Source organism: Tamandua tetradactyla, chromosome 22, assembly GCF_023851605.1.
Source record: "Tamandua tetradactyla isolate mTamTet1 chromosome 22, mTamTet1.pri, whole genome shotgun sequence".
Taxonomy (NCBI): Eukaryota; Metazoa; Chordata; class Mammalia; order Pilosa; family Myrmecophagidae; genus Tamandua; species Tamandua tetradactyla.
Window position 1 is genome coordinate 21,245,051 of NC_135348.1, and position 24,139 is coordinate 21,269,189.

At 35.7% G+C, this 24,139-nt stretch overlaps 1 protein-coding gene and 1 pseudogene across 3 annotated transcripts in view; one reads left to right on the forward strand and one right to left on the reverse strand.

Annotated features, from left to right (window-relative positions):
- TTC29 (tetratricopeptide repeat domain 29) overlaps positions 1-24,139 on the forward strand; it is a 266,829-nt gene that overhangs the window by 218,198 nt on the left and 24,492 nt on the right. The gene's annotated exons all lie outside the window — the stretch shown is intronic.
- LOC143665934 (leucine-rich repeat-containing protein 2-like) lies at positions 2,228-18,312 on the reverse strand (annotated as a pseudogene).

Sequence of the window (24,139 nt, forward strand, 5' to 3'; positions counted from 1 at the left end):
GGCTGTATACATGCAATATATGTATTGGTCAACAGTGGAAATTGTAGAGACATAGTGTGGACATATATAAACTGCTTCATTCTGATATTGGGTAACTGATATGACACAGAATTTTTTAAATGAAATATTAGAACCAATTATTCCTCAATGACATCCCAGACCCACTTCCCTGCCAAATGCCCAAGCAAACTATAATAGCCCTTTCTTTGTGGCAGTGCTAAAAAATCATTCAATAAATGTTTACCAAATGCTTCTTCTACACAGAGCTCTATGCTAGAATTTGAGTTGGGGGATGGGGTTACAAATAAAAAGCACAAATATCTTGGTCATAATTTGGAAGAAAAGTGTGCATACAAATAACCAGAATACAAGGTAGAGCTTCACGTTGCTTCAAAAGCGAGACAGTGCTAAAGGAGTTCCAAAAGTCAGAAAGATAACTTTCATTTGAAGCATAAAGAAGGACTTCATAATGGAGGGGAAATTTAAAAAGGCTTTGAAGGTCACATTAAGCATATGTAGATCAAATACCATTTCATCAGAGGAAATAGCATAAACAAAGATATAAAAGCAAGAAACAGAGCTGTGTATGAGATCGGGGAGTAAGACGTTATCAAAATGAATCGTGCATTAAAGTCTTTAACCTGTGAAAATAGATGATAGACTAACTGTGAATTGATATAATAAATATACACTATATCAAAAGGTCCTCAAAGCTCTAAGTATATCATTTAACAACATTAATTTTGGACAAATAGTATTCCAACAGGTAGTATACTCATACATCAAAGCATACCTTACACGGCAAGATACCAAAGTGCACAAATGTTTTCTGCATGTGTTTACTCTGTGCAGAGCAAAAAGTTGGATTTCAGCAGATAACACTGAGATCGTTCTCCACCAATAAAAATCTGGTCTTGGGTTACAGCTTTTCATTGTCTAAAATTTCCCTTGATTCCTCCCAGAAACTAGGGATTATGATTAAGAAATTAATGCTGAAGTCTCCCTTAAAATTTATCTTTTCTGCCCTCAGTAAGGCAGAAAGTCATCGACAGTAGAATTTGATAAATCCAACTATTTTTGCTGAATCCAAAAACATGTCCACTTTTTTAGTTTTTCTCATAATCTTCATCCTGTAATACAGTTTTTTAAATCTATTTATCTAACTAATGTAATAAACTTTAAATATTATTAGAAATATATTTATTTCTGCCAAATCTAGAAAAGTGCATTATAGTTTTATATTTTCTAAGCAAATTTCAAAAAATTTTAGCTTAGATTGTGTTCAAATTCTTCATTGTAAAGAAATTCGATAAAAATTAAAGTAAACAAGGAAAACTATCATTAACTGACTAATCATTTCACTTAGGAAGCCACATGGGATCTAAAAGATTTTAAACTATCCTTTGGCCAATAGTCCAATATTTCTTCTTTAGTTATCTATCATTTCTACTTATTGAAAAGAAAGAATTGCTTTATTACAGCCTTTTTTTAAAAAAAGATGAAGAAATTTGTCAAATCATTGGCTATAGTTTAAGCTGGAGATTCCCATAATTATTAACATCTTAGTTTTTAAAAATGCCTCACAAATATAGTAAAACAGATTCCAGTGGTTTCTCAAATAAGTGTGTAAGTCTAGGTACACTAAAAACATGTAATTTTTCTCACATGCTAATAACAGACTGGCTTATTGCAGTATTTATCTTAAAACCACCAATGTAATAGTTCTCTTTCCTCAAGTTTTTATTTAAAGTATTGGGAAAACCACTCAAGATCACTCTTAAAATGAAAGCTAGTTGACTTTAAACAGCACAGTTAATAACAAACATAAATTGGGACGAATGAGTAAAATCTTACTTAAATAACAGATCTGATAACCTTTTTTTATCCCCCCTTATCCTTTTATTTCTGAAAACAATACAATCAACACCAAAATTTGGTCTCTAAACTAACATCTTAAAAAATAATACATTTTCTAAAATATTAAATGTGCAATATTTGGAAATGTGTGTTCCAATGAACCTGAAAATATTAATATATAAACCCATTTATCAAGTCTCCAGTCTATGACGGGAGGTATTCATTTATTTGAAATTTGAAAATCATTTTTCCTAACTACTATGACAGTGATTTCTGGACTTTCTTCTTAGGCACAAGCCCTTATTCTTGTATGCAATATGACCCATAGCAGCTCCACAGGACAGATTTTGCCATCCTCTGCTGGATGTTATTAAAGTTGAAGGCTGAAAGATACTTTAGTGGTATAGCTGGGAACAGATTCTCTTTCTTTAAGATCTTCAATATAGGCTTTCATAAATTCTTTATCAAAATGTTGGCCATCTTCTTCACTTTCCATCATGTCATCACTATCTTGACACTGGGTATTAGCAATAGGATTTGTCCTTAAGGCTTACAAATTTTACTGGTGTGGATGAGTCACAAGTGGCAGTTGGGAGCTCCACCAAATGGTCCCCACTGATGACTATCAAGGTAAACTTCTTTAATTGAACAAGAGAAAGGTCTGCAGTTCTTCCAGTCTTCAGAATGCAGGTAGCTACCTGTCTATATCTTGTGGCAGGTCGTTCAGGTTACTGTAGCTAATGTTCAACCACTGCAAACTAGGCATGTGCAGGACACAGATCGGGACACTGGAAAACTTGTTTGCTAAGGTATCTACAAACGCAACAGGCTTCAGATTACTTAATTCAAAAGGCAGCTCGGTCAATTTTAGATTTCCAGAAAAATCCAGTTTCTCCAAATTTTCACAATCTCCCGGTTCTGGAGGAATGCTCATCAGATGGTTGAAACTCACACTGAGTTCTCTGAGGTTCTTCAAACAACCAGTTTCAGCTGGAAGACTTAAGAATTGTGTTTTTTTGGTAGATCCAGAATTTTCATGGCTTGAAACAGCTCAATATATGCAGGAATGAATTAAATTAGAGCATTGTTTATGTGCCATTCTTTCAGGTGGGTCTGCTCCTTCAGTGAATCTGAGAGCCCCTTCCAGCACTCTCTGAAAGCTCAAACACAAATGCACTACTCCCTTCATCTCTCTCCTTGGAAGGGGAATTCTGCCTTGCGAGAGAATGCCTTTCGATCCTTTCCAGAAGCCTCGCATTGATATCTACAAAGCCATTTTTGCAGTACATGGCCTGGGGGATGCCTTTCCTCCGGCACTCGGCCACGAAGTTCCACTCCTCCTTGATCTTTTCCAGTGAGCTCTTCTCGAGTCTTTCTACCTCCTTCTTCTGCCAAGCTTTGTGCTTCTTCACACGAGTTTCCCACAAGCTTTCTTTCTTGTTCACTTGGGTATCCCTAGGACCAAGCATAGGGCTCGGCACACTTCTCTTGGAAAAACAAAGATGAAAGCAAATTTCAAGAAATGAAACCTGGAAATAAAATATCAAATGCCCCGAGAGACCTATCTCTCCACCACTTCTCCAACTTGGTAGAGTAATTGATTTATCTTTTTTGCAAAGACTAAATCTGAGATTTCTAACCATCAAATATTGATAGAGACACTCTGGACAGTTTTGCAAGACTCGACCTTTTCATTATCTCGCATTGTTTCAGCCCCAAGCCTGATAACATTTTAAAATATATTGATGCCATTAAGTATTAATCTATTATATTTTCAAGAAAAGCAAATTTGAAATTAGGTCTATAATTCCCTTATTTCAAAAAGCTCATCTACTTTTTAAATATTTCCAAAGGTGCATAAAACATAAATATATTTCATGCAAATGTTTTTATATTTATCAAAATATGATGTAGATTCCATAGATGTCAGATCCATACTAAATTCAAATGTTCAGATTCTTTATTAAGATACTGGAATAAATTCTTATAAGTTTGTAGATTTTATCCATTCACTTATTCGAAAATTAATTATCGAATAAAGACCTATAAGTCTTTTAGCTTAATAGAAGATACAAGACACTTACCCAAGAGGGTTTTAAAGAATTACTGAGATGACTTCTGTCTTTATGGATAGATTCATGATTCAGTAGAACTTAAAGGATAAGTAGGATTCAGTGACTGGTAGGAAAAAGGGAAAAAGAAAAAGTCTAGCTAGTGGAACAGCATAAGCAAAGGACAAAAAATGAAAAGAAAGAAAAATTGTATAGGAAATGGCAAGGAACTCAATTTAACTGGAGACCGAGTTTGCACAGGGAAATGGTGGGAAACAGAGGTGAGCTGGATTCAGAGAGAGTGCATTGAAAAGCTTGGAATCCTGTTTTAGCAATTGGGAAGGCACTCAAGGTTTTTGTGCAAAGGAGTCAAATGACTAGAGCAGCCCTTTTAAAAAATTAAGCTGGAGTGGAATCTCAAGTGAATATTTGAGTAGAGTAAGAGAGAAACAAGGGAGGCCAGTTAGGGAGACAATTATAATAGGCCAGGTAGTAGAGGATAAGTTAGGTAGGAAGCCCTGAAAATGACAAGAATGGCTGATAAAATTTCTTTATTGAGGTTAAAATTCCTTTGTTAAGGTATTTTAGCTTACACCTTTCTTCTTGAAATATGAGTCATATTTTCTAATATAGTTCATTCCATGCACATGACTCAGTGCTAAGGATAAAAATGGATCATCTTTCCAAATAATCCAGTATAACAAAAACAAGTAATGGCACCATTTCAATCCTTAAAACATTAAAAGAATTCACATTTGAATTCTACCAAGCTATTAATGAATGGATAATGCCAATGCTATTTAAACTTTTCAAAGTTATAGAAAAAAGGAAGTATCCAGTTATTTTTATGAAGCCAGTATAAAATTTAATACAAAACCCTGACAAAGCACAAGAAGAGAAAAATAACCATAGATCAATCTCAGTTTCAAACAATGCTATAATATGTTGAATAAACAGGATCAAGTAGAACATTAAAAAAAAAAAACCATGGCCAATTGACATTTGTAACAGGAATGTAAAGACAGCCCAATATTAACAAATCTATTAATATAATTCACTGCAACGGGGATAAGACTGCCCTCCTCCTAGCTTCCACTGCCAAAGTCAAGATGAATTGCAGAGTTCCTACTTCTACTCAACTAGAGAAATGTAGCTGTCCTGAATAAAGCCACTGTACCTTGGCCTCCCCATCCTAGTTGGCAGGAATATGGAAAGGTCACCAATCCCTGAGAGACTCCTCTTCTTATCTCCACTCTAGCTTTACTCCCTAATACTTGCCTGAGACTATCAGGGGTAATTTCATTATATCTGTTATCACAGTTTATATCAGTGACCATAAGAAATGCTGGTCTACCTACAGTCTCATAACCATAACATTCTCAATGCACCCCTTTTTTCTGATGTCATCTCCCTACTCTCTCCATAAAACTGAAATCTTTCCAATGAGTCCTCAGAAACCCAATGTCTGATAAACAATATCCTCCACCTCTTCTCCCAATCCTCTTGCACCCTTATGCTATCTGAAACGCAGCTCTCCATCAAGGATCTTTCTTTCTCTCGGTGCCCTCAAGTTATGGCTGTTTTCTCTCCTATATCCTTGAGATCATTGAGCCTACAGGTAAGACAAGTATCCTTGGCCCTCATTGTCACTTCTTGCTGGCCACAGGTCTTATCTATAAATTTCAAGTCATGAGATCTTTCTCATGACTTGAAATAGATAGATAGTTTGCATGAGATAGATAGTTTGCAGTCATCTATCCTCATGACTTTCATCATTATTCTTTTTAACGTTTTAGCTCCAGATTCATTGTCACTTCATCCCTATTCCTGGTAATTTTGGGAAATTTCAGTATCCACACCAACATCCTTCCAATAATTTATCACACCTCTTGGCCTTTTCTCTTTCAATGATCTTATCTTAATTCCACCTTTCTTTACTTACTTACTCCTGTGGTTTAATCTAGATCTTTTAGTGCTAATATGTGCACTGCCATCTGTAATCTCAATTTCTTGCAAGCTTCCATCTCCTATCCTTTCAGGTTCCTTCATTTGATAAACTGGCTTTACCAGGACCTACCATTAATTGACCCTACTGCCTTTACATTTTCTTCCAGCTCCATCTTGTTCCTCCTGATGTCAAGTGTTTCCAAAGTCTCAATGAATATTAATCTCTGGAATTTGGGAATGAGAAATAAAATCTCTAGAAATTCTGAAGAATTCTCCAAATTGTGTTATTCTTAAACTTCTGGTAGTCTTCATACTCTGTGGTTATTTTTATAGATATATTTTTAAATGGGTTTAATAAGTAATAAATACATTTCATAACGCTTACAAATAACAATGGCATATAGAGGATATTAAACACTAGAAAAGGCCACAAACATTAGTGGGTGATATTCGAATGTAACATTATAACTTGCTAGAAAAGTTAACAAGACCACTCAGAATCACCTATTGACAATGCAAACTTTTGTTTTTATTAGAGAAATTGTGGATTTCCAGAAAAATCATGCATAAAATACAGGGTTCACAAATGCCACACTATTTTTAACTTCTTGCATTAGTGTACTACGCTTGTTACAGTTCATGAAAGCACATTGTTATATTTATAATATTAAGTTTAAGTCCATAGTTTAACATAGGATCCATTGTGTTGTAAAGTTCCACAAACTTTTTTTACACTTTTATTCTAGTAACATATGTACAGCCTAAAATATCTCATTTTAACAATATGCAAATGTATAATTCAATGTTGTTAACTACAGTTGAAGGCACGAGTAGATTGGAAGTGAAAGGATGGAAACTATATATACTAAGCAAGTAGTAAATAAAAGAGAGCTGGAGTAGCTATGTTATCAGATGAAATAGATTTGAAGTCAAAAAGTTTATAAGGGATGAAGGTGATCATTAAATATGATAAAGGGAACCATTCAACAAGAAGACGTATCAATTATAAATATATATACACCTAACAGCAAAGCCACAAAATACATGAAGCAAATACTGAGAAATTTAAGGGAGAAATTAACAGTTCTACATTAATAGTAGAGACTTTAATACACACCCTTCAATTATGGATAGAATATCTAGACAGAAAGTCAATAAAGAAATACAAGATTTTTTAAAATTTTTCATTGTGTAATATAACATATATACAAAGCAAAGAAAGAAAAAAGCAACAGTTCAAAGCATTCTTCAACAAGTAGTTACAGGACAGCTTCCAGAGGAAATACAAGATTTGAACAATACTCTAAACTAACTAGAACTAACAGACATATATAGAACATTGCACCCATGAATAGAATACACATTCTTGTCAACTGCATATAGATAACTCTCAAATATAGACTATATCTTAAGTCAGAAAACAAGTCTCAATAAATTAAACAAAAATTGGAACCATTCAATGTATCTTCTACCATAAGAGAATGAAGCTAAAAACAAGAACAGAAGTGGAAATGCCACACATAGGTGGAAATGTAACCACATACTCTTCAGTAACTAATGAGTTAAAGAAGAAATCACAGGAGAAGTTATGAAATATCTTGGGACAAATGAAAATGAAAATATAACATATCAAAACTTATGCGATGCAGCAAAGGCAGTGCCAAGAGGGAAATTTACAGTGCTAAATGCTTACATTAAAAAAGGAAGAAAGATTTCAAATCAGAGAAAGAACCTCAAAACTGTAAGAACTAGAAAAAGAAGGGTAAACTAAACACAAAGCAACCAGAGAGATGAAAATAACAAAGGTTAGAACAGGTAAATGGAGTAGAGAAAAAGAAATAGAATCAACAAAAACAAATGTTGATTCTTTCAAAGGATCAATAAAATTGAAAAGTCTTAGACTGATGAAGAAAAAAAGAAAGAGTACACAAATAACTAAAATCAGAAATGAAAATGGGGAAAGTACTACAAACCACACTGAAATAAAAAGGACAATATGAGGATACTATGAGTAAATAAATTAGATAACCTAGATGAAATGAACAAATCCTTAGGAGCACACAAACTACTTACACTGACTCAAGAAGAAATAGAAGATCTCAAGAAATCAATAAGTAATCAGTAATCAAAAACCTCCAAAACAGAAAGAAAGAAAGAAAAAGAAAAACCCAGGACCAGATGGCTTCACAGGGGAATTTTACCAAATGCTCCAAGAAGACTTAACACAAATCCTGCTCAAATTCTTCCCAAAAAAATGAAGAGGAGGGAACACTCCATAAGTCATTTTATAGGGCCAACATACAGACCAATATCACCTATGAAGATAGATGCAAAAAAATCCTTGACAGAACACTAGCAAACTGAATCCAACAGCCCATTAAAAGATTTATACAACATGATAAAGTAGGATTTATCCCAGGTATTCAAGGATGGTTCAACATATGAAAACAATAAATGTAATACACCACATTAACAGAATTGACTTAACCTGCCAAAGCTGCCAGAGTGCAACACACTGGAGGTGGATCGGCTTTTAATAATAGGGGATTTATTTTAAAATTTATAGTTCTTCAGAGGAAAGGCAGCTCACTTTTATCTGAGGGTCTCCGTTACATAGAAAGATACACAACAATGTCTGCTGGCCTTCTCTCCTCGCTTCTGGGTTCCAGTGGCCTTCCCCAGGATGATTGCTTTCTGCATCTCCACACATATATGCTGAGCTGAGAGTGCTGAGATGAGGGATGCTGAGCTGCTTGGGCTGTGCTGCATTGAGCTCTCTTCTGACCTCTCTCTCTTTTAAGCCTCCAGCTAATTGAACATCACTCACTTCAGAAGGCACTTTGCCGACTGCATTTGTAATCAGCCATAGAGGAGTCTCACAAGTTAATCATTCATGTCCACAGCAGTAGAACTAAGCACCATCACCTGGACAAATGGACACCTAACTACCTCAAGAATAAAGGGGAAAAAACACACGATCATCTCAATTGATTCAGAAAAGGCATTTAACAAAATCCGGCACCCCTTCTTATAAAAATATTTATGACACTAGGAAAAGAAGGCAACTTCCTCAACATGCCAAAGGGCATGTATGAAAAAAACCACAGTTAACACCCTACTTAATGGCAAAAGGTTGAAAATTTTCCCTCTAAGATCAGGAACAAGAAAAGGATGTCCATGGTCACAACTGTTTTTCAACATTGTACTAGAAGTTCTTGCTGGAGCAAGAAAAAGAAATAAAAGGCATACAAATTGGAAAGGAAGAAGTAAAACCTTCCTAGTTTGCAAATGACATGTTACCATATTCATAAAATCCTGAAAAATTCACAACACAGCTACTAGAACTAATAAACAAATTCAGCAAAATGGCAGGGTACAAGATCAACACCCCAAAATCAGCAGTCTTTCTATATACAAGCAATGAAAAATCAAAAGAAGAAATCCAAAGAAAAACTCCAATTACAATGGCAGCTAAAGCAAATCAAATATCTAGGAGTAAATATAACCAAGGGCGTAAAAGATCTGTACATAGAAAACTACAAAACATTGCTCAAAGAAATCAAAGAATACCAAAATAAATGGAAGTACATTCAGTGTTCACAGATGAGAAAACTGAATATTGTTAAGAGGTCAATCCTACCCAAAGTGATTCACAGATTCAATGTAACTTCAATAAAAATTCCAACAACCTCCTTTGCAGAAATGAAAAAAACAGTCATCAAATGTATATGGAAGGGTAAGGGGCCTCAAATAGCTAAAGCCATTTTGAAAAAGATGAATGAAGTTGGAGGATTCACACTTCTCCATCTTGAAGTTGGTACAAAGCCACAGTACAAAACAGCATGGTACTGACAAAAGGACAGACATATACCAATGGAATTGAATTGAGAGCTCAGAAATCAACCCTAACATTTCTGTCAAAATATCAAACACCATCAGTTGGGAAAGAGTAGTCTCTTCAACAAATGGTACTGCAAAAACTGGATCTCCATTTACAAAAGAAGGAGGACACTTATCTCATACCTTATACAAAAAATCAGCACAAGATGTATCAAAGGCCTAACCATGAAAGCCAGAGCCATCAAACACCTAGGAGAAATATCTTCAAGACATTGTATTAAACAAGTTTCTTTGATTTTACACCCAAAGCACAAGCAATGAAAGAAAAAAATGTATAAATAGGACCTCATCAAAATGTAAATCTTTTGCACCTCAAAGGATCTTATCATGAAAGTAAAATGACAACCTACACAGTGGTAGAAAATATTTGGAAACCATAGATCCAATAAAGGTTTAATATCCAAAATATGTAATGAAATCCTTCAACTTAACAACAAAAAGACAAGCAACTCTATTTAAAAATGGGCAAAAGGGTGGGCCACGGTGGCTCAGCAGGTAAGAATGCTTGCCTGCCATGCCCAAGGACCCGGGTTCGATTCCCGGTGCCTGCCCATGTAAAATAAAATAAAATAAAAATGGGCAAAAGTCTTGAATAGATATCTCTTCAAAGAAGATACAGAAATGACGAAAAGCATGTGAAAAGTATTCTTCATTAGCCATCTGGGAAATGCAAATCAAACCCACAATGAGATATCATTTCACACTCACTAAAATGGCTACTATTTAAAAAAAAAAACAGAAAATTACAAGTGTTGGAGAGGATGTGGAGAAATAGTAACATGCATTTATTGTTGGTAGAAATGTGAAATCATACAGCCACTGTGAAAGGTAATTTGACAGTTCCTCAGAAAGTTTAGTATAGAATTAATGCATGATCCAGCAATCCCACTTTTAGGGAAATATCCAAAAGAATTGAAAGCACACATTCCAACAGATTTTTTTTTCATGGGCAGGAACTGTTGGCTCTCTCCAGGTTCTGGTTCGCTAAACTTGTCATGGTGATGTCTGTTGGGCTCGAAGCATCTCCAAACATCCATGTCTCTGTTCTCTGAAGCAACTGTTCTCCAAGCATCTACATCTGCTCTCTCTGTTGGTTCTAAGGCTTCTGTTGTTTCTGGCTCTCTAAAATTGTGGAGAGAATTCTTTTAAAGGATTCCAGTGAACTGATCAAGACGCACCTTGAATGGGTGGGGTCACATCTCAATCTAATTAAAGGTCACATCCACAATATCTTTATGGAGATGATCTAATCAAAAGTTTTGAATCTACAGTATTGAATTAGGATTAAAGAAATGGTTGCTCCCACAAGATTGAATCAGGATTAAAACATTGCTTTTCTAGTGTACATAATACTTTCAAACTGGCACAGCATGAGATCTTGTTGGTTTTTACAGGTTAGTGTGATGCCTAGATATATCCCAGAATCATTTGGGCAAAGAATAAAAAAGTATTTCAAAAGTATATTGGGGGATGGGGAGAAAAGAAGAAATATTAAACTTCCCCATCTGAGGAATTCATGATATTCTCACAAGAAGTGGAGACAACCAGTTCAATAGGCTGAGCCCTGGATTTGGGGATTCACCCCTATGAAACTTATTCCTGCAAAGGAGAAGTTAAGCCTACTTATAATTAAGCCTAAGAGTCACCTCACAGAGGACCTCTTTTGTTGCTTAGATGTGGCCTCTCTCTCTAAACCAACTCAGCAGGTGAACTCACTGCCCTCCCCACTACATGGGACATGACTCCTAGGGGTGTAAATCTCCCTGACAATGTGGAACAGGACTCCCAAGATGAGCTGGGACCTGGCATCATGGGATTGAGGAAGCTTACTTGACTAAAAGGGGGAGAGAGAAATGAGCCAAAGCTTCAGTGGCTGAGAGATTTCAAACAGAGGCAAGAGGTTATTCTTATGCATATATAGATATCCCTTTTTAGTTTATGGTGTACTGGAGTAGCTAGATGGAAATACCTGAAACTGTTGACCTGTGTTCCAGTAGCCTTGATTCTTGAAGACAATTGAATAACTATATAGCTTTTACAGTGTGGCTTATGATTGTAAAAACCTTGTGTCTGACACTCCTTTTATCCAGGGTATGGACAAATGAGTAAAAATATAAGGATAAAATAAACAAATAATAGGAGGGATAAAAGGGCAAATAATTGGGAAGATTGAAATACTAGTGGTCAATGAAAGGGAGGAGTATGGGATGTATGAATTCTTTTTCTTTTTTACTTCTTTTTCTGGAGTGATACAAATGTTCTAAAAATGACCACAGTGATTATTATATAACTATGTGAATGATGTTGTGAGCCATTGTTTGTGTACTATGGATGGGCTCTAAAGATGTTAAGATTTCTCAATAAAAATATTAAAATATAAAAAGAATATTAGAGAAAGAGACAATTCCTATAAGCTCAGAAGGGGGTCAGGGGTCTGTAAGTTATCATCTTCCCCAAAGGCACATCATGGCCTCAAGTTTTTCTCAAGTGCCTATAATTCAATGTATTCCTTCCCAAATAAAAGTCCAACAACAACAAAAAAGAGAGAACTTATTGAAATGGCTTGGTAAAATATTAAGATATAATAATTGTCTTCTAGTGTCTGCTTAAATATAGAAAGCTGTAAAGAGTGCCATTCCCATCGTAACAACAACAAAAAACACTGAATGATATGCAAAACCAAACTTTTCTCGAGCCCGTCAGAGATCTGAGACCAACTAAACCAAACTCTAAGACAGATGCTGTAAATGTAAGACAGAATGAAGCAAAAGCAGACATCTGAAGCAGACAAGGCAGATGCCATACACACTGGTAAGAAGAGCTTTAAAAATTTTAATGAATTTCTAAAGAGCAAAGGTGGGTTAACATGAGAGGGTAGAGCCTGTGGAAACCATGGAGTATGGAAATAGCAGCTGCAGCTGGAAAAGTGCAAAGCCCCATTGAAATCTTTTCCCCCATTTTCTCCAGGGAACAAGAGCCTTAAGTCACTGGGGAAGGGCAGCCATGTGGCATACAAGGCGCAGGTGAAGACTTACTGCAACCAGCGCACACTCAGGAAGAAATAGATAACCTGAGCCTATATCTATTTAACACTGAATTCATGGTTTAAAACCCTTCTAACAAAGAAAACTCCACACCCATATGGCTTTACCGGTCAAACATTTAATAAAGAAATAGTACCAGTTCAACACGAATTTTTACTGAAATATTGAATAGGAGGGAACATTCCCCAACTCATTTAATGATAACGGAAGTACCCTGTTTCTAAAGTCACACAAAGCCATTACAAGAAAAGAAAGCTATCAACCAATATCCCTTTTGAGCATAGACACAGAAATCCAAAAGAAAATATTAGAAAAAAATTAACGAGATAATACATAATGACCAAATAGCAATTATTGAGAGAATACAAGACTGGTTCAGCATTCGAAAATTCAGTGTAAGTATAATTCACCGTATCGATATACCAAAGAAGAAGAGCAATATGATCAACTCAATAAGTGCAGAAAAATCATTTCAAAAAAATTCAACAACCATTTATGGCAAAAATTTTCAGAATACTTGGAACAGAAGGTTTCAGTAAACTTGAATATAGACATCTATTTTTTAAAAGCCAACATAAAGTACAGCCAACATATAGTTTATGGGAAAAGACTGTTTTTCTCCTAACATCAGGAAAAAGGCAAGGATGCTGACTCTCACTACTCATTCATCATTGTACTGGAGGTACTAGTCTGTGCAATAAAGCAATGAGAAGTAATAAAAGGCATGCAGATTAGAAAAAAAGAAATAAAACTCTGTCAATTTGCAGGCACATGATTTTCTTAATAAAGAAAATTCCAAAATATCTAACAAAAAAAGCTGCTCAAACTAATAAATGAGTTTAGCAAGGCGACAGGGTACAAGGTCAATATACCAAAATTAATCATACACACACACAATATAAAATCAATGAGCATTTGGAAATTGGAATTTTTTTAAACATTTTTTATTGTGAAATATATACAAAAAAGCAATGAATTTCAAAGTACATTGTAATAAGAAGTTATAGAACAGATTTCAAAGTTTGGTATGGACTACTTTCCACAATTTTTGGTTTTTCCTTCTAGCTGCTCTAAGACACTGGAGACTAAAATAAAATCAATATAATGGTTCAGCAGTCATACTCATTTGTTAAATTCTATCTTCTCTGTTATAACTCCTCCTTCTCCTTTGATATTTCTTCAGAGGTATTTGGACTATGCCCATGTGGTAGTTAGATTCAGTTGTCAACTTGGCCAGGTGAAGGTGCCTACATCTATTGCAGTGGACATGAGCCAATGGTGTGTGAACCTCATTTGTTGCTGGTTACATCTGCAGTCGGCTAGGAGGCGTGCCTGCTGCAATGAATGATGTTTGATTTAATTGGGTGGTGCTTAAATGAGAGAACTCAAGGAAGCACAGCCCAAGCAGCTCAGCATACCTCATCTCAGCGCTTGCAGTTCAGCCCAGGTCTTTGGAGATGCAGAAAGAAATCACCCCAGGGAAAGTTGTTGGAACCCAGAGGCCTGAAGAGAAGGCCCTCAGAGATCACCCTGTGTTTTCCCGCATAAGAAAGCACCTTAATTGAAAGTTAGCTGCTTTCCTCTGAAGAACTAATGAAATAAATCCCCTTTTATTAAAAGCCAATCTGTCTCTGGTGTGTTGCATTCTGGCAGCTAGCAAACTAGAACAGCCCATTCTAACTTTTTCATGTTGGAAAGGGTGCCAATAATATGGGATAGGGGGATGGAACTAGTTGATGTTCTTGAAGAGGCTAACCTCTCTGGGTTTCAGGGCTTATCTCACCTAGGAACCCATCTGCAGGTTGAAGATTTCTGGAAAGTAATCTTAGTACATGAAACTTTTGTAGAATCTCAGATAGAGCCCTGGGTGTTCTTTAGGGTTAAAAGGAATGGTGTGACTTGAGTTTTGGCAAACTGTGGTAATTAGCAATATCTAGCTAAAGCTTGCATAAGAGTAGCCTCTCAACTCTATTTGAACTCTCTTAGCCACTGATACCTTATTTTATTACATTTCTTTTCTCCTTTTTGGTCAGGAAGGCATTGTCAATCCTATGGTGCTGGGGCCATCCCTGGTAGTAATGTCCCACGTTGCTAGGAAGATTTTCATCCCCGGATGCTATGTCCCACGTAGGGGGGGTAAGGTAATGGTTTTACTTGCAGAGTTGGGCTTAGAGAGAGGCCACATCTGAGCAAAAAAGAGGTTTTCTGGAAGTAACTCTAAGGCATAGTTATAGGTAGGCTTAGCTTCTCTGCTACAGAAATAAGCTTCACAAGAGCAAATCTCAAGATCAAGGACTTGACCTATTGACTTCGGAGTCCCTAATAATAAAAGCCAGTATCAGCGATTTCCCTAGTGATAAAGCTTAATAGTTCCATATTTTTTCTCCCATCCCTCAAGGGACTTTGCCAATACTTTTTGCTTTACCCAACATAATCTGGGATTTATTACCTTAAGCTATACAGAATTAAAAGCCCTCATTCCCATTCTGGGCTCCATGTGTTTGGGTTCTTTAAATGATCTGTCCAGAAAAGCAGTTAGACTATATGCTATAGAAAATTTAGCTTTTGGACAAAATAAACCTCTCTTCCTTTAGTCGCAAACAGTAGGTATTCTAAAATACAGACAATGTCGTCTTACCCCTTTTCTGATTCACCTTAGTCCCAACCCAGTAAGCTTCATTCTTAGCTTGGTTGAAGCCTAATCTCTCTTTCAATGTCTTTAACAGTTGTTGTATGTAACAGTGTTGGCTTTCAGAGCTGCAGAACTCCAACTCTGAGTCTTAAGTGTCACAAAGGTACTCAAAATTCCAAGGAAATACCAGGTTATATAGCACAGCCTCTTAAAATCTAGAAATAACATTTATAGCTCCAGACTAATTGTGACTGCTATAAGAGCTTACAATCTAGTCCATAATCTTCTTATAGGTATTTTCTAAGAGACCATACAATATGGGAATTGAACATTTTAAAGTACCATTAATAGGGAACAAAAAGGAAAAACATAAGTTTAAATCTTGTAAAATATGCTATTATCTGAAAACTGTAAAACACTGATTAAAGAGATCAAAGAAAATGTAAATAAAAGAATGAAGAGACATATACCGTGTTCATCAGTTCTCCCCAAACTAATCTAATCTACAGATTCAATGCAATTTCTATTTGATTTATTGTAGAAATAGACTGGCTGACTCTAAAATTTATATATACAGAAAATAGAATCACCAAAACAATTTTGAGAAAGAAGAACAAAATTGGAGGTTGAAAAGATAAGCCACAGAATGGGAGAAAATACTTACAATACATGTATCTGATAAAGGATTTGTATCCAGAATTCATGAAGATCTCTCACAACACAATAGGAAAACAAATAGACTAATTTTTAAAATAAGCAAAAGGTTTAGACAAAACCTTCACTAAAGAAGGCATACAGGGCGGGCCACAATGCTCAGCAGGCAAGAATGCTCTCCTGCCATGCCAACCGGGTTCGATTCCCGATGCCTGCCCATGTTAAAAAAAAAAAAAAAGGCATACACATAACAAATAAGCAAATGAAAAGGTGTTCAACATCATTAGTCAGTAAGGAAATGTAAATGACACCACAATATGCCTATAAGAATGACTAAAAAAATTTTTTTAACTTACCATACCAAATGTGTGGCAAGGATGCACAGGAACCCTAATACATTGCTGCTGGGGATGCAAAATGATAGTTTCTGTGTTAGTTTGCGCGCTGCTGAAATGTGATATACCAGAAGTGGAATGACTTTTTAAAGGGAGAACTTAATAAGTTACAAGTTTACAGTTCTAAGCTGATAAAAATGTCCAAACTAAGGCATCCAGGAAAAGATACCTTCATTCAAGGAAGGCCGATGGGTCAGGGACACCTCTGTCAGATGGGTAGTCAGAGGCCTTCAGCCTCTGTCCTGTGAGGTTCCTCACTTTGCTTCTCTGGGGCTTGCTTTCATCTCTTGGCTTCCCCTGGCTCTCTCCAAGTTCTGGCTTGCTTAACATCTCATCGCAAAGTCTGCTGGACTCCAAGCATCTCCAAACGTCTGTGTCTCTGTTCTCCACATGTCTGCATCTGTGTCAGCTCTGCTCTGAAGTTACTGTCAGCTCTGTTGTTTCTGACTCTCTCCAAAATGTTTCCCCATTTAAAGGATCCCATTAAACTAATTAAGACCCACATCGAATAAGGAGGTCCACATCTCTGTGGAGATAATCTAATCAAAGTTCCTACAATGTTGAATTAGGATTTAAAGAAACAGCTGCCTCTATAAGATTGAATGAGGATTAAAACATGGCTTTTCTGGGGTTCATAAATTTTTCAAGCCCACACAGTTTCTTACAAAGTGAAATTTATACTTCAACTATACAATTCAGAAATCCCACCTATGGTTATTTACCCAAACAAAATGAAAACATATGATTACACAAAACATGTTGCAATGTTTATAGCAGCTTTATTTGTAATCCCCCAAAATCGAAATAATTCAAATGTCCCTCAACTGAGGAATGGACAGACAATATTGGTGCATTCGTGCAATGGTGATGGAAAGGAATGATCTACAGATTTCCATAACAACATAATTGAATTTTGAATGCATCATGCGAAATAAAAATTAAGCAAGACTCAAAACCTACATATGGTATAAATCTATTTATATAAATATTTGGAAAAGATGAATTAAAAATTATAGGACAGAGAACAAATCATTTTAAACTACACAGTTTGGAAAAATAGCCAAGAAAATAATGTTTAAAAAAGAAGAGTAAAGGGTTTGTTATTGTCCTACTAGATATTAAAACATATAAGGAACCTATAGTAAGTAAAGCAATATGGTATTGACATATCCATAAAATATCAATTATTAAATATATAAAGTCCATAAATAGACCAAAATATAGCATAAAATTAGTATATGATTTACCGCTTGGTAAAAGAGATACCATATACCACTTGGCAAAATATGGGTTATCTGTAAATGCTGTTGGGATAACAAAATGAGAAAAAAATTATATTGTTACTTCATTCTTTAAATGAAAATAAATTCTAGATGGATCAAAGACTAGTAATAAACAAAATATAATACCATAAAATATTAAATGATAGCACTTGAAAAAATTAAAAACAATTTTGGATTACAGAACACCTTTCAATATATACACAAAACATAGAAATGAAAAAAAAATGACAGTGCTTCATAAAAATAAAACATTTCCCCCTGGCAAAAGGCACCATAAACTAAATTAAAAACGTAAGAAATTAACTTGAAGAAAATACTTGCAATGTCATTAAGAATTCATCTCTTTTACATATAAAGAACTTGCAAATCAATAGATAATACACAAACAGCCCAGTTTTTAAAAGAGAAATGGACATGAACAATTTACTGAAAAGTACATTTTAACATTAAAAAAAAGGCTGAATGGCAGTCACAATAAGAAAAATGCAAATTAAAAATACAAAAAAATACAAATTTTCAGCTACCAGATCGGCAGAAGGCTGATACCATGCTGTGTTGTTGAGCAGGGGCTCTATGTAATGCTGCTGAAAGAATAGATAGAACCTCTAGGGAGGGTAGTTTGGCAATATCAAAATTTTAAATGCACAAAGCTTTGACCAAGTAATTCAATTTTTATCCAACATGTAAAGTAACATTCATTCATCTGTCCATCCAAAAGTTATTTACTGGGCGGGCCACAGTGGCTCAGTAGGTAGAGTTCTTGCCTGCTGTGCTGGAGACCCGGGTTCGTTTCCCAGTGCCTGCCCATGCAAAAAAAAAAAAAAAAGGTATTTACGAAGCATCTCTATGTGTCTGGCATTCACCAAGTTTATTGGGGATACAGCAGCAAAGAAAACAAAGTCCCTGACTTATTCAGTAGAGGGAAATCTAGAAAATTAAATACGTAATAAAGTATTCAGTAGGCAAGTGTGTTATAAAAAAATAAAACACTATAGCAGACAGGGAATCATGGAGTGGGGTAATTCTATTTTAGATAGAATGGACAGGGAAGACTATTCAAAGGCGGTACTATTTCAGGAGAGACCTAGATGAGGTAAGGGAGCAGATCATAAGAATATTGGGGGAAAAAACAATCCAAATCAAAGCACATGCAAATACAAAAGCCTTACAAATGAAAAAGGATTAATTTACAGTAATGTTACAATAAAAGATTGCAAACTACTTAAATGTTCAAAAGGATATTTAATGACTGGTTAAATTATGGTACATCCATATTACATATTATGTACCAATTAGCGAAGCTACTCCATATATACTAAAAGAAAATGATATATCCAAGATAAACTGTTTATTTTTAAATGAAGTATAGAACTATATGTATAGTATACTGATATTTGCATAAAATTAAAAACAGGTATAGATATATACTTCCTTTATGTTTGTATATACGCATGTAGAGCTTCTGAAAGGATACTCAAAAAAAAACAGTAACCATTGTCCCTTCTAGGGAAAGGAAGTAGGTGGCTGAGGCTCAAGGATTTGAAACAGATTTTTCACAGTACACTCTTTTAAACAGTTATATCATGTGCATGCATTACCCATTCAAGCCATAATTATGAAATTCTTAGGACCGAATATTTTTTACTCTTTCTAAATAATGTTATTCCTCTTTAATAATGTCAATGCAAAGAGATTATCTGATTTACTTTCTGAAGCTTCAATCCCTTTACTACACTAAGTTTATACTTTATTGTTTAGAAAAGGTATCCCCACAGAGTCATCAGCCATATGCACTAAGCAGTAGTTTCTCTTCAACACCATTCAAGGTATGTTGTTCTTATACCATCTTAATGCAAAATTATCACTGAACTCCGAGCAAGATAACAGGTGCCAAAGAGAAATAGAAATTTTATGGCAATATTTAAAACAAGAAAACAGGTCAGCGAGAGTAAGAGATTACTGAGTGGGAGATGTGAAGGCAGAGACAGCGTCAGGGAAATTTTTTAAATAGAAGGTTTAGGTGTATAAATATAAAGGGCTCTACAGAATTACAGGTAATTTACTTTACTTTGTCAATATGTGGGGTGCAATGCTATACTATGCTAGAATAAGTCAACACAACTTTAAACTACATTAGGGCATTTGGGTTTTTATTCCCAGTTTCTTAGGTCAGATAAATACAGTAAGAATGATGCTCTCTCTATCCATCCATCCCTCCATCTACACCTTGTTGAAAGGTATATGTGTGTGTGCATAACTGGCTTTTCAGAGATGAAATCAAAATTTTCTTCAGTTTAATCCCATCCCATGGGATCAGCCATAAAAGTAATCTTTTTTCAGCGACTTTTAGCACCTGATTATAATTCTTATATCTTCCAATTCATTAAAGTCTGGTTTATATGATATCTTTCCACATACAGTGAGTTTGAAGGTACAGTACCTTTATTCTTCCCAACCACAGTGCAATGAGCCAGAGCAGGTAAAGTGGAAAGGAAAAGATTATTAGTGCAGTAAATAATCTTTCAACTCTACTCTTCTTTCTCCCGTCTCCCCTCTGTGCCCATTTGTACACCAGTGACGTTAAATGCATCGGGAGAAGGTGACTTGGTATTGTCTTTGCTGCGGTGGTTAGAAGCTGTGTGTACCCCAGACGCACTTGTTCCTTAAATTTAATCCATTACTGTGGGGGTGAACCCACTGTATGTAGGATCTTTTGATAAGGCTACTTCAGTTCAGATGTGACCCGCTTCAATTAGAATGGTCTGAATCCTATTACTGGAGTCCTTATCAATGGAATGAAATCTAAACAGCGAGAAAGAAAGCCACAGGAAACAAAAAGCTGAAACGGAACCCAGAAAAAAAGAAAAAAAACCAGGAGATGCCACCATGTGCTTTGCCATGTGATAGAGAAGCCACGGACCGGCCAACCTCAGTTCACCACAATCTGGTGTCTTGATTTGGACAGTTTCCCAGTCTCAAAACTCTAGGCAGATAAGTATTTACATTGTTTAACCCAACCTATTTCATGATATTTACTTAAGCAGCCGAGGAACCTAAAACATTTGCTCTTTAAAACAACTGACTCCATGAGAATTAAGATAATTTGTGTAATTGAAATCTTCTCTCATTAAGACAGGAAGGAAAAGTTTAAGTACTTCTTTAAAGTTCAAGAATTGTCTTAAGAAAATGTATGTAAACATCTCACTTCTTCTCTGAAACACTTCTGAGTTATGGACTAAAAGTTACTTTTAAGATGAGCAAGTAATATGTTCAAGAGGAAAACCAGTTCTTAAAACCTGGGTACTTTTTATGTACTCATTAAACAGCTGTCAATAGATCTTGCTGGAGAGACATATTTCTCTCCTGCCCTCATCTAAACTTTCAAGGGTAGTCATATTCATTCATTCTGTCTTTCATAAGTATTTATTGGTCATCTACCAAGTCCCAGGCAGTCTTTTATGGTGTCACATTTTCTAAAGTAAATCATAAGCTACAAAATATGTTCATTCAGAAAACATTAAGTATGTACTACCTGTAAGGCATCATGCAAGGTACTGAAGATACCAGGGCAAATATATTACTTTTTGAAAAGTCTGAAATCTGAAGACTACAAAGAAATAGTGATTGCATATCTAAATCCAAACCTCAAAAAGTTTTGTAAAGTGACTTCTGCTTATCCAGAACTCAAAATACATGCACAGTTGTATAACATGTGCATGTTGACGAGATGTGCTGGTTTGAAAGGATGTATGTCCTATAGAAAAGCCCTATTTTAATCTAAATCCCATTTCATAAATGCAGAATAATCCCTATTCAATACTGTATGTTTGAAACTGTAATCAGATCATCTCCCTGGAGATGTGATTTAATCAAGAGTGGTTGTTGAACTGGATTAGGCGACAACATGTCTCCACCCATTTGGGTGGATCTTGATAAGTTTCTGGAGTCCTATAAAAAAGGAAACATTTTGGAGAAAGGGGGGAGATTCAGAGAGAGCAGAGAATGCTGCAGCACCACGAAGCAGAGAGTCCACAAGCCAGTGACCTTTGGAGATGAAGAAGGAAAACACCTCCCAGGGAGCTTCATGAAACCAGAAACCAGGAGAGAAAGCTAGCAGATGACGCCATGTTCGCCATGTACCCTTTCAGCTGAGAGAGAAGCCCTAACTGTGTTCACCATGTGCCTTCTCACTTGAGAGAGAAATCCTGAACTTCATCAACCTTCTTGAACCAAGGTATCTTTCCCTGGATGGATGCCTTTCGTTGGACATTTCTATAGACTTGTTTTAATTGGGACATTTTCTCAGCCTTCAAACTGAAAACTAGCAACTTATTAAAATCCCCTTTTTAAAAACCATTCTGTTTCTGGTATATTGCATTCCAGCAGCTAGCAAACTACAACAGGAGACATGTTCTAATACAGATTCTCTGCCTTCCAAATCTTTTGGCCCATCAATCATGTTATCAAAGAATTAATTCTACTTGTGAAAAACTTAAAAAGTTTAAGTATCCTGGGACAAGTAGTAAAACACATTTACTTGCATTTTGTTAAAGTCTTGGCATTTGTTATGAAACTCTGTGTCCCCTACTAGCCTATCTCATACATGGCCGTTTTCCAATCCAGAGAGTTACGCCATGATTGCAAATTAAAACCACCACCAGCCCTTCCCACCCCTCACCCCCCACCAACCATGTAATCCTGAATCCAGTTAATTTGAGTACTGCTACAAACCGTTCCCTGGCAACCATCTCACATACATATGTTTTTCATTTGGTGGGTGCTCAATGATTACCTATTGATTGAAAGTTGAATGAATGACAAATGAATAGGGATTATCAATTGACAGACATAGTGTATGTTCAACATAAAACTAAACCCACTATTGGAAAAGCATTTCCAAGCTCCTGCCCTTCTGAGAGTGGAACAACATGAATCTCTGTTTCATTCATTACTATAAAAGTTAAATAAAAAATACATTTGTGCAAGAACGTCTACTGAGCAATTGGTTGTCACTTGGGTTCTACTAAACACATGCCGTAATGGCCCAGAGTTGCTTTAAGTGGCATCACAGGAGTCTTCATGTATGATTTTTTTTTTTTATTAACGGAAAGAAAGAAAAAAACAAAAAAAAAAAGAAAGAAATTAACACAACATTTAGAAATCATACCGTTCTACATATGCACTCAGTAATTCTTAACATCATCACATAGATGCATGATCATCGTTTCTTAGTACATTTGCATTGGTTTAGAGGAACTAGCAACACAACAGAAAAAGATATAAAATGTTAATATAGAGAAAAGAAATGAAAGTAGTAATAATAGTAAAAAAAAACCCTATAGCTCAGATGCAGCTTCATTCAGTGTTTTAACATGATTACTTTACAATTAGGTATTATTGTGCTGTCCATTTTTGAGTTTTTGTATCTAGTCCTGTTGCACAGTCTGTATCCCTTCAGCTCCAATTATTCATTATCTTACCCTGTTTCTAACTCCTGCTGGACTCTGTTACCAATGACATATTTCAAGTTTATTCTCGAATGTCCGTTCACATCAGTGGGAACATACAGTATTTGTCCTTTAGTTTTTGGCTGGACTCACTCAGCATAATATTCTCTAGGTCCATCCATGTTATTACATGCTTCATAAGTTTATCTTGTCTTAAAACTGCATAATATTCCATCGTATGTATATACCACAGTTTGTTTAGCCATTCTTCTGTTGATGGAGATTTTGGCTGTTTCCATCTCTTTGCAATTGTAAATAACGCTGCTATAAACGTTGGTGTGCAAATGTCTGTTTGTGTCTTTGCCCTTAAGTCCTTTGAGTAGATACCTAGCAATGGTATTGCTGGGTCATATGGCAATTCTATATTCAGCTTTTTGAGGAATTGCCAAACTGCCTTCTACAGTGGTTGCACCCTTTGACATTCCCACCAACAGTGGATAAGTGTGCCTCTTTCTCCGCATCCTCTCCAGCACTTGTCATTTTCTGTTTTGTTGATAATGGCCATTCTGGTGGGTGTGAGATGATATCTCATTGTGGTTTTGATTTGCATTTCTCTAATGGCCAGGGACATTGAGCATCTCTTCATGTGCCTCTTGGCCATCTGTATTTCCTCTTCTGAGAGGTGTCTGTTCAAGTCTTTTTCCCATTTTGTAATTGGGTTGGCTGTCTTTTTGTTGTTGAGTTGAACAATCTCTTTATATATTCTGGATACTAGACCTTTATCTGATATGTCATTTCCAAATATTATCTCCCATTGCATAGACTGTCTTTCTACTTTTTTGATGAAGTTCTTTGATGCACAAAAGTGTTTAATTTTGAGGAGTTCCCATTTATTTATTTCCTTCTTCAGTGCTCTTGCTTTAGGTTTA